The sequence below is a fragment of the Diaphorina citri genome, unplaced genomic scaffold, assembly GCF_000475195.1.
Source record: "Diaphorina citri unplaced genomic scaffold, Diaci psyllid genome assembly version 1.1 scaffold912, whole genome shotgun sequence".
Lineage (NCBI taxonomy): Eukaryota > Metazoa > Arthropoda > Insecta > Hemiptera > Psyllidae > Diaphorina > Diaphorina citri.
Genome location: NW_007378343.1, coordinates 11,466 through 28,046, shown reverse-complemented (window position 1 = coordinate 28,046; position 16,581 = coordinate 11,466). Strand labels below are relative to the sequence as shown.

The following is a 16,581-nucleotide window of genomic DNA, read 5'->3' as shown; positions in this document are numbered from 1 at the left end:
CTGTGATCGCCCCTGGTATTAGGAGTTGCATTCGGTACAGACACAGGCACTTCCTTGTGTGCTCTCAACTGCCGATAATTATGATAGGCAGAACAGTAGAGGAAGAATTGTGAAAAGGGCACGATAATCAAGGCGTATTCTTTAATTATTTTAGGTTTTGAGGTCCCCTTCAATTATTTTAATTACTTTATTTGACTCTTTGATAAAACTGTCAAAAAGAGATTTGAAAAAGCTATCAGAACCAAGTATATTTCTTACATTTTAGGTCGGAGAAACCATTCTTGAAAGGTGTGGTGTGTTAAAATTTAAAAACTAACAAGTACATAGTTTGCAAGAGTTCCAATGGAGACCTAAGTAGCTACGTAGCTAGTTAGGAATGTGCTGCTCTTCCTTCCAACTCAAGAAAGCAAACCAAAGGGACACTCAGCTACTCAGCTAAGCGACACTCACTCAGCACTTACTGTCTGCAGACTCTTCACATTTAGAAGCGTAAAGGTAGTTAGGTATATCTTGCCAATAAAATCAGAGATAAGTATAGAGAATATACATTTTTTATCTTACACGAGGAGATGTTTTTACTTTTTTTTTTTTTAATAAAGAGGGAAAATAACTGTCACAGAGACGGAAAATTTTCAAAGTTTCTCTTTTAGATCGGTACTAAAGTCTTGAAAAAGATGAAACTTTAAGGAGAGGCTAACAAGTTAACAACTAACAAGTTTTGTCAGCTTTGTTAACAATACACCCGACGGCGTCCTTTGGATATACAGTGATATTATTTATAGGAAAGTAAAAACTTGGCCCTTGTCCTGTCACACGTCAGCAAGTTGGTCCCGGATTACTGCTTGAATCCTAACATTCCTAACGAAATGTAACATACTGAACAACTGAACACACCAAAGAATCCAATAGTTACTCAACCGTAAAGGTATTCTCGTACATAGCCATGTTTGATTTTTTTCCATTGCAATTATTAAATCAAAATTATTTCTCTATTCATTGGAGGTTCCCAGAACCTTCGCCTATTTCCTGCTCTAATGCCACACTGCTGTTATCCTTTGTGTTTCGACTGGTTAGAGTTTTGTTATTAGCATTGAAGCTGGAGGATGCAGCTATTAACAGTCATATGGAAGTAGCAATTTATAAAATTAGCGAGGACACACTGATAAATTACTATGCACTATACTGGAATTAATTGAAATTGAAATCGGTTTACTTACCTGTGTACTTGAATGTTAAGAAGTTTCCCATCTGTTTGTTTCTTGTACTATAAATTAATGCACTATACTGGAATTAATTGAAATTGAAATCGGTTTACTTACCTGTGTACTTGAATGTTAAGAAGTTTCCCATCTGTTTGTTTCTGAATCCTCTTCCCTAGGTGTGTAATCTACGGTTCTATACCCAGATTCTTACGAGTAAATCCATGATTTCTTACCTCATGTTAAGTGTACACTGGGTGTCATAGAATTGACAAAATGTGGACTTTGTCCTTTAAAAATGGTTCAAAATTTCAATCAATGAAAATTTTCTATGAAGATGTTGAAATGTTGATCCATCAACCATCATCACCAAACCCCATAACGGCATGAAGCAAATCAAAAAATATGTAAATCCACATCCACAAAGAGATTTGAACATAATATACGACTATCAGTATTTTGCGTACAGGTGTCATAGAATTGACAAAATGTGGACTTTGTCCTTTAAAAATGGTTCAAAATTTCAATCAATGAAAATTTTCTATGAAGATGTTGAAGTGTTGATCCATTAACCATCATAGTTCACCAAACCCCATAACGGCATGAAGCAAATCAAAAATTATGTAAATCCACATCCACAAAGAGACTTGAACATAATATACGAGTATTTTGCGTACATTATTTTTTGATATGTTAATTGTGTGTGCGCATGCGACGCGACGCCAAGATTGATCTCGCAGAATGGATTGTATTCCGTGTGAATGGCAAAACAATGCACTTGATTTCCATATGGATGCACAATTGCACAACAATGGCTTGGATTTTCAAATGTGCTCATACCCAATGTGTTCCACATTCTATTCAGCATGTGAAACTTTGATTGGATAGCTAGGTCAGGGTCGACAGCAATTGAGAGAACTTTAGGGAGAGTCAGCAATCAGCATAGTGGCAGAGAGTTTTTGACAGCGATGGTAATCGTGTCCAAAACTTTTGACCTAGATTAGAAATAGGTAGATACAGAGATGGAAAACTGCATCATCCCTATCATCAGCTGTAGGTAGGTATAACCGATAAGGGATTCTCAATAGTCATGCTAGAATCGGTAAAAGTGTGTCCAAATATACCTATGTTCACAGATAGTGAAGAGGAGCATTACATGAACAGGTCAATGACATGGGCGAAACATAACTCCACAAACTTGGTGAAAACCTAGGAACACTCCAACTACTTGAAACAAATAGAGTTAACACCAGTGTTGACAAAAACAAACATCGTAGGCAAAATACTTCACACTGCACGCACACAATTGACGCTAATGTTCAATTGTTCATATCGACAAGATTGAAATAATACGGAAACAACATTAAAATTTATCTCTTGTTTGATTAATAATTCGTTCATTGTTTTGCCTGATTAATCAATAAAGCCCACTGTACGTCCATATGTTTTCATTTCATATTTTGTGCTGTTTGTTATTATTTGTACAAGGGTCTTTTGTTTGAGTTGGGTATTGGCGTTCATAATTCGTCCACTGAAATATTGGAGTTGGGGGGGCTTTCCATAATTCTGACTTTCTACTTTCATCCATGTTCAAAATACATATTTGAACTTTTCATGGTTTTGTTTAAAATTTAAATTTCAAAGTCCGAACTATTGTCTGAGTTCGGTCTTGAGACTAAATTTAGTCATTGGTATTGTGATGAAGGATTATTACTAGTCCTAGTCACGCACTGTTCAGCACAATGACTATTAGATGCCTGCTTAACCGAATCTAAGTCTTCACAAAACGTCCGGGCAGAGGAAGCAAAAGGAAAACAAATGAAAAACTTGTTACAGGAAATTACATATTAGAAAAAGAACAGAAAAAAAAAAAATAGAGAAAGAAATATAACACGATTACATCGCTTATGAAAGTAGTTTTCAACGTCTACTTTTTTTTACTTTCTATTATTTTCTTGCTAGAGTTGTTGAAGTTGTTCGCTAAGTTTTCTTCAGGTTTTCCTTCGTTTCTCGGAGGAAATGAGAAATTCATTATTAATGTGCGCTTTCCAATTATTAGTTCGCTTCCATCATAGGTAATTGACAGACGGTATATGGGGTCACGGGGCTTTCGTTCGCCTGTGGGAGGTAACGCGGCTTTGATTGGCGTGTTTGCGTTGGAACTTTTGAATTTAGGGCTTTCTTTGATCGAATTATGTATTCTGACTTATACCTACACTGTCTACAAGAAAATTCTACATAGCAGTTCCTAGGTATGCGGTCAGGTCAATTGTATATTGTATTGGGCGCTGATTTTCCTTTGTAGTTTCTTGTTATCTTGATATTAAGTGGAGGTGTAAAAGGAAATAGACAGGAATGACCCTTCCTTCAAAAAAGTATTCAAATGAAAAAGGTAATTTGAAGTTAGTTCTGATAATATTGAATTGAATTTCCCAGGTACTTTCGCCGTAGAACTGAAAAGTTCCTAAAACTAACAGAGCTACGAGCAACAAGACTACAGATATATCATCACGCAATCTACTCCCTATGTCGCTAAGTCCCTATTTTCCTATCCATCATTGCTCGTGTACCAAACGCTTTAGAGCTTTCTTACAATATTTAGCACAGGTACTTTCTAGAGATAGAGCGATCAGTGTGTGAAATGTGAACTGTGAAATGTGAATGAGTGAATGGATCTCGTTCTTATAATATAAGATTATCACTTGTTACGCTGCTCCGTTTCGTCCATATGCATAGGTTCTACAGACTCTAATGAGTTTTGCTGTCGCGTTTCTAAGCCCACCTAAAACCATAGTTGCAACCATAATTAAATGTCATTGTTCAACATCGGAAAAATTTAAATTGAACACTCGAGTGTCGGAAACTTCCATCAAAACTGAACATTCCGACAGGGAACAACTGTTTGTTATTTATGACATTGTGAGCGGTAATTCATTATTGCTGAATTTTAACTGAACAAAATTTTACACAATGACACACTGTGCTTACCTAGAATGTATTTTCAGTGTAAACAAAATCAAGGGGTGGATATTTGAGTCAGCTAAATCGCCCAATGAGATAAATCACATAAATTCTCACCTCTCATCTTGCTTCCAACAAAGTTGTCAACATCATCAGTTACAGTAAGCTACCCAGTAAAACAGAGACTATTGCCATTGTAATATGAGTTTTAGTTGCACAACTAATAACCATGGCTTGGAAAATGATGGATGTAGGTGATATAGGAACTATATTAGATCTTTTTTACTTTGACAGTGTCAATAAAGCACCAGAACTATGTTCTAAACGTGTCATAAACTTGTCCCATTAGAACTTCTGCTCTGGGAAACTCCATTTTCATGATCCCTCCAGCAAAAAAACTGTCATTACAAAAAATTTCTTTTTTACTTTGACAGTGTCAATAAAGCACCAGAACTATGTTCTAAACGTGTCATAAACTTGTCCCATTAGAACTTCTACTCTGGGGAAACTCCATTTTCATGATCCCTCCAGCAAAAAACTGTCATTACAAAAAATGCTGATGACAGAACTATTCTACTGATGAGAGGTCATTAAAAGTTTAACTTTGACGTCCAAATGCTGACGCTATTTATTGACAGGATACAATTACGAATCTATGAAACTAGAGCTAATCTATGTAGGATTGTAGTTGCGTATTTTATCTATGTAGTTATGTGCACAAATATAATGACTTAGATGACAAAATAATAATCCTGATAATTTGCTCACCATCAGGAACTACAGCATAGGAATAAAAGGATGGAACCTTTTAGATTTCCTCCTTTCTTGATCGTTCAAACGCATCTGTTCTAAAGGTGTGTCCACACATAGTCGACCGATCGTTGATCGATGTCGACTGAACCGTGCACACTGCCTCGATAAAATAGATTCAACACATTTTCTTTTATTCCCAATTCCGAGCAATTGCGTAGAATGAGTAGAATCTTTCATAATTCCCTGTCGAAAAACATCAAAATTCACTTGGAAATCTTGTTACTGGTCGTTCAAACTGCCACATTTTGACGTCCATAGTCCAGTGTGATAGCTCTCATTTAATACGACGTGCCACGCCGTAACGTGGCAGTCTGAACGAGCTGTTACATATCCGGACTTGTGTTGAGCTCCGCCGCTGATTTGTAAAACAATTATTCACTTTGTTAGGTGCCATGACGGATGATGACGGAACAAACGGGGGACATTTAAGGAGATTAAGACCTGATGATGCATCCTATCCTATTTGGAAGACCCTAATTCTATTTCGGAGACTCATTAGTCCTATCCTTTTGTAGCGAAGGAGTCTAATCATGATGACCTAGGGCTTAGACGTATTGGGTAACAAATAAGATAAGTAGCATACCTATTGGACCAGTAGTACTGGTGAGCACTAGAATTTCTCATGCAGACACTATTTGTCGACTCAGTCCAGACACAAATTGGGCTGAATAGTCAGGAAGATTTAAGAGTATACCTACATCATCTTGCGTATCCGTTCTCAATGTGTATCTGTTTCTATCGGATGCCTCATTGGAGTTCATATGGCGAAAATGCTTCCAAATTTCGAACGTATTGATGTTCGCTTGAAATTAATACACTTCATGAATATTAATGGTTCTACTGAAAATTATTACGTTTACTGATAGGACGGGAAAATACTTATGACGTCACACGAGGCAACAGTTGTGTTTATGTGGAAATTCAAAGTATGTACATTACCCCACATTGCCTACCTACGTACAACATACACACGGTACCAATATGTAGGACTGGAATACGTCAACACAAATATGTCAAACAATGAACAGCAAAGCAATATGGTGTACGACTACCTATGTAGTCAATCGACATTGACTGAAACCGTACACTGCCTCGACAACATATATGTAGATTCACCTCTTCACTTCGTCGATCGACTATCGACGAGATTGACTAAATATGTGTGGGCACAGCTTAACAATCTAGATTATTCTTATTGAATTTCATCTGTACTCAATACTCATACTGACTTTTCTTTTATGTTTCCAGGTAAGAGACTAGTTTTACGCTGACAACCGTAGATATGAGTGGTAAGATAGCCCAATGGCCCATCCTTAAGTTTGGGAGGATTCGGTAAGTTTTCATATGGGAATATCCCCCAAAGATCAAAAATGAACGTAATGTCACACATTCGTAAGACCAGCACTCAGACAGACTGAGACAGTCGGAAGTCTGAACTGTGTGGTGAAAAAAGCTTCAGACCGTCTGAGCGTGAGTAACGCGTATAAGACATAATTCAAAATGTCTGTCCTAATCTCTACTCAGTTTCTCGAATGTGTCCTCTCAAAGTTGACTTGAATTTTCGACCCTGATATACTCGTAGCCCAGGACCTACTATAACCAGTACCTGCCTGTATTTAGACCCTGTAGTTCACCCAAGATAATATATAAATAGCTACTTCCTTCTGTTGACATACAAAATAAACACAAAACCGACCTAATCTACGTTTACCTACTTGGATTACTATACTTACTAGGAAGGGGATATAGTAGTTTTTCGCTTGCAGATAATAATGTAATGCCTACCCAGTACCCACCATTAACGATGGGAAAAGGAAATAAGTGGGTAGGTAGCCAAGAATAAATTGATTTAGTAGGTACCTCTGCCAAATACCTAGAAACAAGACCTCACGAATAAGTAGGTACTATGTTGTTACCTATAATCAAAGTATTTAGTGTAGTACCTACTTAGGTAGGTAATTGTATTTTTTACTTTCTTACGAAAAAGACAAAAATGACTACAAGTATGATAGTGATATCAGTGATATGTATATGATATCAGAAGTACATCAAGGTAGAAGTAACATTACGTCTTTCTGTAATGGGACTCCCTCCCTGGGTGTAGGATCAAAAGATTCCCAACTCATAGAAATGTTGTAGATTAGCGATTCATCTCAAAAGTATTGAACGATGAGCTTTATTGGTTAAAATATTGCTTTACTGTTAATGCTCATGTGCCAACTCAGAACATCTTATGATTCCCTATGAAGCATGAATATTTGAATAATTATAAAAGCCTGAAATACATATTCTTCACGCTCAAAAATGTACACTTTTGGATTTTGAAAGGTTCTTTGTATATAGGATTGTAGGTACATATGTGTAAGTAGGAATTCTAGGAACCATTTGTATTAGAGGCTTAGCATGCGAAAGGCTTTGCCAGAACCTTAGCCTAAAAAATTGTAATTTAGGAGAGACTACAACGTTGTCATATCTACGCAAAATTACCATTCTCAAACGTATAAAAATTGCTCAAGACTGGCACACTGACAAGCTGGCAACAATGTCCCTGCTCCCGCCCCCACTCTTATGTTAGTAAATATGTAATACAATATTCAAGTTATTCCAAGGTTAGTTTTCAATACAAAGCAAGGTTATCCCTTTTCTTCAATAGCAGTCATTATGAGCTCAAATTGTACGGTTTATAACTATACATTTTATACTCGTATCCAAATTATAGCGTTTCATCTCTAAGGCTGCGGTTTCACTGGATCAGACCAGGTCGTAACGGTAGGTCGAAACCTTTTCAAGTCGAATTTCGCGTGACCTAAGCAAGGGCAGTAGATCTCTACGTCTGCTTACATTGTTCCCCCCCGAATATTTTGAACGATACAACATTTGGAAATACCTTTTAGATTTTTACCTACGACATCGTCTGGTAATCTGATCCAATGTAACAGCAGCCTAGCATGCGCCTATACTGTAACACGTGTCATCATCACATGGATTGACTTGTCGTTTTCTTTGAATTAGTCTCATCCGGATCTCAAGTAATACTTCACGTACATTGCGAACGTCTCTTCATTAATTCCCATGCATGCAATCATATAGGGAGTTCTAGCATTGAGCTCTCTCATGTTTTTAGAATGTTTCTATTCATTTTCATTGAATGACTTCGACTAGTATTCATTCGGTGAATCGAATGCTTTTTACTCTTCTATTCTCGGGGATTATGTTGTGATAGTTGATGCGAAAGTATATTTATTGCTATCGTAGGAGCGCCTATCCTATGAGGTTGAAAAGATTCATTTTTTCAAAGAACCCAATTCTTACAGGAATAGATTCTATGATGTGATGAGAGTTTGAAAGGATGATCTGGAAAATCCGCGATGGGGTTTCAATTTTCAATTTTTCATCTTTTCATTTATTGGTAGTCTGAAGCAGACCTTCAATTGTGCGAGAATCTGCTGCATATAGAAATGTTGGATCACTTATTCCTATTCTTATAATTACTGGTTCTTTATTTGTTTGTAAACACCGTCTATTGTTATCTATTTTTATACGAGTTCCTTCCATCTTATTTGAAATCTATCTAAATAGGACACATTCGTTGTTAATATTTGAAGCACGCTCTTGCTCTCCTTATTAAACCTCACATTCACCATTCATACGCCATCAGTCCTAATGAATTCATTAACATGGGTTTGCTGTCAAACATTTCGCTCTCGTGTTTACACTGACGCTTTTCTTGATTCCTTCAGTCGTCTTCGGTACTTGGAGCAGAATCTTTCATCAGTTGAATTCTTGATGAAGTCTTTGAATATATTGAATCGCTAGCTAGATTAACCACATCCATAAAAAGTCCAACCTAGAGTAGAGGCTTTATGTAGGGAGAAAGGGTCCCTAAGATGTGCCAAGCTCAAGCTCCACCCAAGCTTTTTACATAGATACGACTCCGGAGTTTGCTGTCAAACATTTCGCTCTCGTGTTTACACTGACGCTTTTCTTGATTCCTTCAGTCGTCTTCGGTACTTGGAGCAGAATCTTTTATCAGTTGAATTCTTGATGAACTCTTTGAATATATTGAATCGCTAGCTAGATTAACCACATCCATAAAAAGTCCAATCTAGAGGGTTTATGTAGGGAGAAAGGGTCCCTAAGATGTGCCAAGCTCCAGCTCCACCCAAGCTTTTTACATAGATACGACTCCGGAGGTCCAAAAACCCCAAAGCTGCAGCCCTGCTTTTAAGTCTTATCTTATCAGGACACTGTTTACTGTTCATAATGTAGATGAGTTTCCATCTACGACTCCGGAGGTCCAAAAACCCCAAAGCTTCAGCCCTGCTTTTAAGTCTTATCTTATCAGGACACTGTTTACTGTTCATATGTAGATTAGTTTCCATCTGTTCTATGCTGAACATAATGTAGGCACTTCATCTCATCTTTCCTTCTTGATCACTGAAGAAGAGTCTGACAGGCTGACACGTTTATGTCTTGGTCTAAGGTCTTGGATATAGTATTGCGCACTATATCAAACAAGCGTTTCAGTATCTGGCGACTTGAACTATGTAGAATAGTCAGCTAATGAATGAGAGGTGAGAGGCGTCTTGTGTTTTCTGGAACAAGAATCCTCGGGATAAATAGGTCAGGAATCTATGGGTATACAGAAGTTATACCTACATTCGGACTCGGAGAGTGCCTTATGCGATTTAAACGTCCGTTTAATGTGCTAACACTAGCTGTTACTTCATACTAAACCAGTACAAAACTGTCGAGTTAAAACGCAGGCCTCTCTTTTTTCGGTCAATAAATCTGGTGTGGACGAGCCTTCAGAGAGCTCTCAAGTTATTTTACTTGTTGAGTGGCACAGTAGTTCTGGATGAGACGTAGGACACATTCGTTGTTAATATTTGAAGCACGCTCTTGCTCTCCTTATTAAACCTCACATTCACCATTCATACGCCATCAGTTCTAATGAATTCATTAGCATGGGTTTGCTGTCAAACATTTCGCTCTCGTGTTTACACTGACGCTTTTCTTGATTCCTCCAGTCGTCTTCGGTACTTGGAGCAACACAGTTGCCAATAGCTATGCCACCACGAACATTGGACTCATTAGAGACCCATTGCTCTCAATTGTTCTCAAAGCGTCACATGGAGGGAAAGTTATTGTTAGCAACATGAGCGCATTAGTCGATATTTGAAGGAAATTATCCATCTCAGAGGTGAAACCGAGAATTGATCTTCTAAATCCATAATGTGGGACTCCTGGTGGCAAATAACAATAGAGCCAGTGCGGGATTTATGCCCGATCTTACCACATCAGAGAGTTTTCAGTTAATCCAGAGTTTAAGAAATACTGCCCTGTGTAAACCAAATGGGTGACGTCAAAGAAAACCTGAGTGGTATGTACCTAAGTGTTAACTCTCAGTGGTAAGTTCGGCCATTAGTAATAGTTGATTCGTTCAGCAAAAACAGGAATATGTACCCGATGTGGACAGACTAAATTACTGACACCTCTACAACTGAAATTTTATTCCTGTTAAGTCACTAATACTTAATTAACTATCTTAACTGGATTATCTCAAGCACTCAAGTAACTTTAGGAATCTAACTAACTCTCAAGTGAATAACTACTCTTTAATGGTAGCTCTCAAGTGAAGAGTACTCCTTGAGGGTAGCTCTCAACTGCTCTTAAGTTAAAACTCTCTTAACCAGCTCTCAAGTAGGTACTTACTTTCCGTGTCCGCAGCCCTTAAGTGAAGAGTCAAGACCCACCCCTTAAGAGATAAAATAGGTGCCAGCCTCAATAACCAATTTACAATCGACTCCATTCCATAGTTATTAACACCATGTGTACCTCTCCCACGATCTACGATCGATCAAAATAATCGCGTCGCCTCTGAGAGTCGATATTTGAAGGAAATTATCCATCGCAGAGGTGAAACCGAGAATTGATCTTCTAAATCCATAATGTGGGACTCCTGGTGGCAAATAACAATAGGGCCAGTGCGGGATTTATGCCCGATCTTACCACATCAGAGAGTTTTCAATTAATCCAGAGTTCAAGAAATACTGTCCTGTGTAAACCAAATGGGTGACGTCAAAGAAAACCTCAGTGGTATGTACCTAAGTGTTAACTCTCAGTGGTAAGGTCGGCCATTAGTAATAGTTGATTTGTTCAGCAAAAACAGGAATATGTACCCGATGTGGACAAACTAAATTACTGACACCTCTACAACTGAAATTTTATTCCTGTTAAGTCACTAATACTTAGTTAACTATCTTAACTGGATTATCTCAAGCACTCAAGTAACTTAAGGAATCTAAAGTCGATATTTGAAGGAAATTATCCATCGCAGAGGTGAAACCGAGAATTGATCTTCTAAATCCATAATGTGGGACTCCTGGTGGCAAACAACAATAGAGCCAGTGCGGGATTTATGCCCGATCTTATACCATAGAGAGTTTTCAGTTAATCCAGAGTTCAAGAAATACTGGCCTGTGTAAATCAAATGGGTGACGTCAAAGAAAACCTCAGTGGTATGTACCTAAGTGTTAACGCTCAGTGTTAAGGTCGGCCATTAGTAATAGTTGATTTGTTCAGTAAAAACAGGAATATGTACCCGATGTGGACAAACTAAATTACTGACACCTCTACAACTGAAATTTTATTCCTGTTGAGTCACTAATACTTAGTTAACTATCTTAACTAGATTATCTCAAGCAACTTTAGGATTCTATCTAACTCTCAAGTGAATACTACTCTTTAATGGTAGCTCTCAAGTGAAGAGTACTCCTTGAGGGTAGCTCTCAACTGCTCTCAAGTTAAAACTCTCTTAACCAGCTCTCAAGCAGGTACTTACTTTCCATGTCCACAGCCCTTAAGTGAAGACTCAAGACCCACCCCTTAAGAGATAAAATAGGTACCAGCCTCAATAACCAATTTACAATCGACTCCATTCCATAGTTATTAACACCATGTGTACCTCTCCCACATCTACGATCGATCAAAATAATCGCGTCGCCTCTGATCACGAGGAGAAAAAAAACTCCAAATTCTCAAAAGGAAGTAATCGTATTATTTCCAATCCACTTGGCTTCATTGCCAAAATATAACAACAAAAAGTTGAGATTCTTCTCCCACTCTTTTTCCCTGATTTTCCTCGAGAAATCTGCTCTGCCTTTTTTAGGGTCGGGAGCAAGAGATATTTTATTGTTAATAAAATTTATTGGTAATTTTATTATTGTTTATTTTCGTATTTAGATCAAATATTTTCTTTTCATTTCTATTAACAAGATTGGATTTTTCTTAATTTTATTCTTTGAAATGTTGAATGCTTTTGGCTTTTCCTTTTTGGGCTTTGTAATGAAATTGAGGGAAACTCAACCCAATTCATAGCGCCTACATCATCTTCTGCAAGTATGAGATATACATTTATGAATGAAGGTAATTGTAGGTACTTAGGTATATGAACTTGCGAACTGCTATTATCGACAAAGTCAATGAGCTTAGCAGTTAGTAGAACTATTAGTAAACTTGGAAAGTAATATTTCGGTGTTCATATTTTGTATTTATCTTTGATGTTAACATTTCTCTAATTTTTTGTAATGAAATTGAGGGAAACTCAACCCAATTCATAGCGCCTACATCATCTTCTGCAAGTATGAGATATACATTTATGAATGAAGGTGATTGTACTTGGTTATATGAACTTGCGAACTGCTATTATCGACAAAGTCAATGAACTTAGCAGTTAGCAGAACTATTAGGTAGTACCTAAACTTGGAAAGTAATATTTTGGTGTTCAGTATGAGATATACATTTATGAATGAAGGTAATTGTAGGTACTTAGGTATATGAACTTGCGAACTGCTATTATCGACAAAGTCAATGAACTTAGCAGTTAGTAGAATAGTAGAACTATTAGTAAACTTGGAAAGTAATATTTTGGTGTTCATATTTTGAATTTATCTTTGATGTTAACATTTCTCTAATTGAAGCTCATTTTAGAAATTCTCTATGAAGCACACTGCACAAGGCACTTCTCACACTACTAATAACATACCTACTCTATTTTGTTCCTGATGAAAATATTGACAACCAATGCAACCATGTTGTTCATTTGAACAGGTAAAGTGCCGGGAACAAATAACATGGGATATGTAATCAAAGCATAGTCAATAATTAGACAAGTGGAAGCAATTAACACAGTTAGCAATGACACTGTATAATCACAGATAGGGTGTTAATATGGTCCATAGTGTCATGCATGGATGATCTTGGAGAGAATAGACTACATGAACAATGCCCCGAGTCTGAGTACCGCGGTGGAACCTGAAGACAAGTCCAGATGAAGTAGATTTGGAAGTTGAAACATTAGACTAGACTAGTGGTTGAACCGTCTTTTGTACAGGATCAGCGCGGCGAAAGAGGCATGCCTTTGAAGCGCTGCCATTTTCAATCAGGATAGAATGTGACGGTTTTAAGTAGCCTATATCACCCTCAGTACAGAACCTTCTCTTGGACGCAAAGGTAGTTAGGTATATCTTGCCAATAAAATCAGAGATAAGTATAGAGAATATACATTTTTTATCTTACACGAGGAGATATTTGACTCTTTGATAAAACTGTCAAAAAGAGATTTGAAAAAGCTATATCAGAACCAAGTATATTTCTTACATTTTAAGTCGGAGAAACCATTCTTGAAAGGTGTGGTGTTGTGTTAAAATTTAAAAACTAACAAGTACATAGTTTGCAAGAGCTCCAATGGAGACCTAAGTAGCTAGTTCTGACTGGCTACTTTCCAGCTATCCAAATAGGAATGTGCTGCTCTTCCTTCCAACTCAAGAGCCCCTGGTATTAGGAGTGCATTCGGTACAGACACAGGCACTTCCTTGTGTGCTCTCAACTGCCGATAATTATGATAGGCAGAACAGTTCAGGAAGAATTGTGAAAAGGGACACTCAGCTACTTCGTCAAGGCTCTTACTGTCTGCAGACTCTTCACATTTAGAAGACGATAATCTCTCATCTCAAACTCTCATCCATAGTTCATTCTTGCTCGACTTTTCTCTCAATTTGTCACCAGAAAGAGAGAGAGAGAGGGAGGGAGGGAGATAATCTCTCATCTCAAACTCTCATCCATAGTTCATTCTTGCTCGACTTTTCTCTCAATTTGTCACCAGAAAGAGAGAGAGAGAGGGAGAGACACGGAGAATTCGTCTTGTCACATAATATAAAAGCCGGGAGACAAGTTTCTGGAATGCACTGAACTAGAACGTCCTTCTCGTGTTCCATGTCCATGGATTTCCAGGAATGTCAGCTTCCAGCTTCTCAATCCCTTCTTATCACAAGTATTAAATTCCTGACTTTCTCTCTCTCTCCCTCCCTTCCCTCCACTCTCTCCCTCCTACTCTTTCTCTCTCCCTTTCTGGTTTTATATCTCCTCTTCATATCTAGCCGTCGACACAGACCTGGGTCATTTTTCATTTTCCGTCTTGTTTCATGATGTGTGTGGTTTTTGCTGCTGAATTTACGTTCTATTGTGGCAGAGATGGAGGTTTGAAATGGAGTTGCCATGTCCATGGATTTCCAGGAATGTCAGCTTCCAGCTTCTCAATCCCTTCTTATCACAAGTATTAAATTCCTGACTTTCTCTCTCTCCCTCCCTTCCCTCCACTCTCTCCCTCCTACTCTTTCTCTCTCCCTTTCTGGTTTAATATCTCCTCTTCATATCTAGCCGTCGACACAGACCTGGGTCATTTTTCATTTTCCGTCTTATTTCATGATGTGTGTGGTTTTTGCTGCTGAATTTACGTTCTATTGTGGCAGAGATGGAGGTTTGAAATGGAGTTGGGGTTTCGCCGAATTCGAGCTTGGAGAATGAACACAGCATTACCAGGGATTCTCGGTTGAAGGTATTTTTGATCAAGTAGAAATAAGTGAGTGTGGTTGGGATCCGAATGGGTGACTATCTGTGCTATCACGCGTGGTGCTGCTTTTCCCAGACCCACTCCAGCTGGATGAGGCTGAGGGTAATGTGAGTCGATAAGCTATACCCGCCGAACGGTGGGTAAACCCCCCGTCAGTAAAGACCTTCCCAGTTATTCCATCAAACCCCTTGAAAAGAAGAAGGAGAACAAGAAGAAGAAAAAGAAGAAGAAATAATAGGTAGACAATCCAACAGTAACCCATGTGTGAGTCAAACTGGAACTCACAAAACAATCAACTTTTCTCTAACAAAACTAATTCCACGCCATGAACCGGAATGCCGTTTTCAGGAACCACAAGTACCTAACAGCACATTTGTCGGACTTTCAAAACTTTCTTCTATGAAAAAAAAAAAGAAAAAGAAAAAAAAAAAAAAACCTTTTTGAAATTATCTCTCTCTACGGACAGCGGCATTTTTCTATTTTTATTTTTTCCATGCATGAAAAGCTTCATGCTATCTCACATCGAGCCTCTTTTTTTTTTCTTCTTCTTTCTTTTTATGAAACATGAATGAGATTCAAATTAGTCCAGAGCGATGAACTGCATACAAAGAGACACCAAAAGAAGAAGAATAAAAAGCAAAAGAAAAGAAGAGGATGAGGCAAAAGGAAGAAGAAATACTTTGCTTAGATGTCTTTTTCAGACACATTTTGTACTCTTTCCTTGAAACTTTTGATAAAAACATTGTACAAATGTAAGTAAAAAAGAAGAAAAAGTGCATAACTGCATTGGTAGATAGATACAAGTAGTACACAAATTCAACACGCGATTTGGATCCTCCAAAGAGAACGTAGGCTGAGTGCTTCGGAATTCAACGACCTCTGAACTGGAAACCCAGATCCCCAGATGTGTCCTGTTTGCTGTCTGTATTAGGATATCAGGAATGTCTTGTGTTCATACAGACACAAATATGTCACAGACGCATAATGAGATTTTTGAAATGTCTCTCTACAGTCTCTACCTTCATTGCTCCTGCTTTCCTTCCTTTCGCCTTCTTTCGTCTACCTTCTCTAGTCTCTGGTTCTCCTTTTCTGTTGTCTTCTGGTTCTTTTTTGCTTCCTTTTCATGATGGTTTTCTCCTTCATCCCCTTCTCTGCTTACTACTATCTTCCTTCTACTTTTCTCTCGCTTTTCGTCCTTCTTCATTCAATGCTTCTTTTCTGTTTCTTTCCTTTCTTTTCATGTTGCTTTTTCTCTTCCACTCCCTTTGTCTCCTCCCTACTTCCCTCTTCCTTTCTTTATTCAAAATCATAATTCTCGTCTCCTGTGTTTTCAGGAAACAGACAAAGTCCTTTATCTTTTTCTGCTTCACGTTTTTTCATATTAGCAGTATGAAAAAGAGAGGAAAAGAATGAAAGCATCATCAAGAGAAGACTTTTTTGCATGCACAAATTAAAAATGCATTAAAAATCTGCGCGCTGTCTGTCGCTCCCCACTTTGCACGCTCCACTCTGCAGTTGTCTTTGAAAATTTGAATCAAAAAGGGGGAAATACAGATTTTGCAGAATTCAGGGTCTCTACTAGGATATAGTCATGTAGCCACGTTGATTCGTTAACCATATTTTCTGCAGATAAGAAGATGATTTCAACGATAAAGAACTTCGAGTGTTGTTTTAAATACTGGAGCGTCTCACCAT

The 16,581-nt window shown here is 37.9% G+C and overlaps 1 long non-coding RNA gene across 1 annotated transcript; it reads left to right on the top strand.

The window, feature by feature from the left end:
* The first annotated feature begins 609 nt into the window (after positions 1 to 609).
* LOC113468978 lies at positions 610 to 13,562 on the top strand. Its single transcript, XR_003392540.1, has 2 exons — positions 610 to 925; positions 13,488 to 13,562. It is a non-coding gene; the product is annotated as an uncharacterized LOC113468978 (long non-coding RNA).
* The last annotated feature ends 3,019 nt before the right edge of the window (positions 13,563 to 16,581 follow it).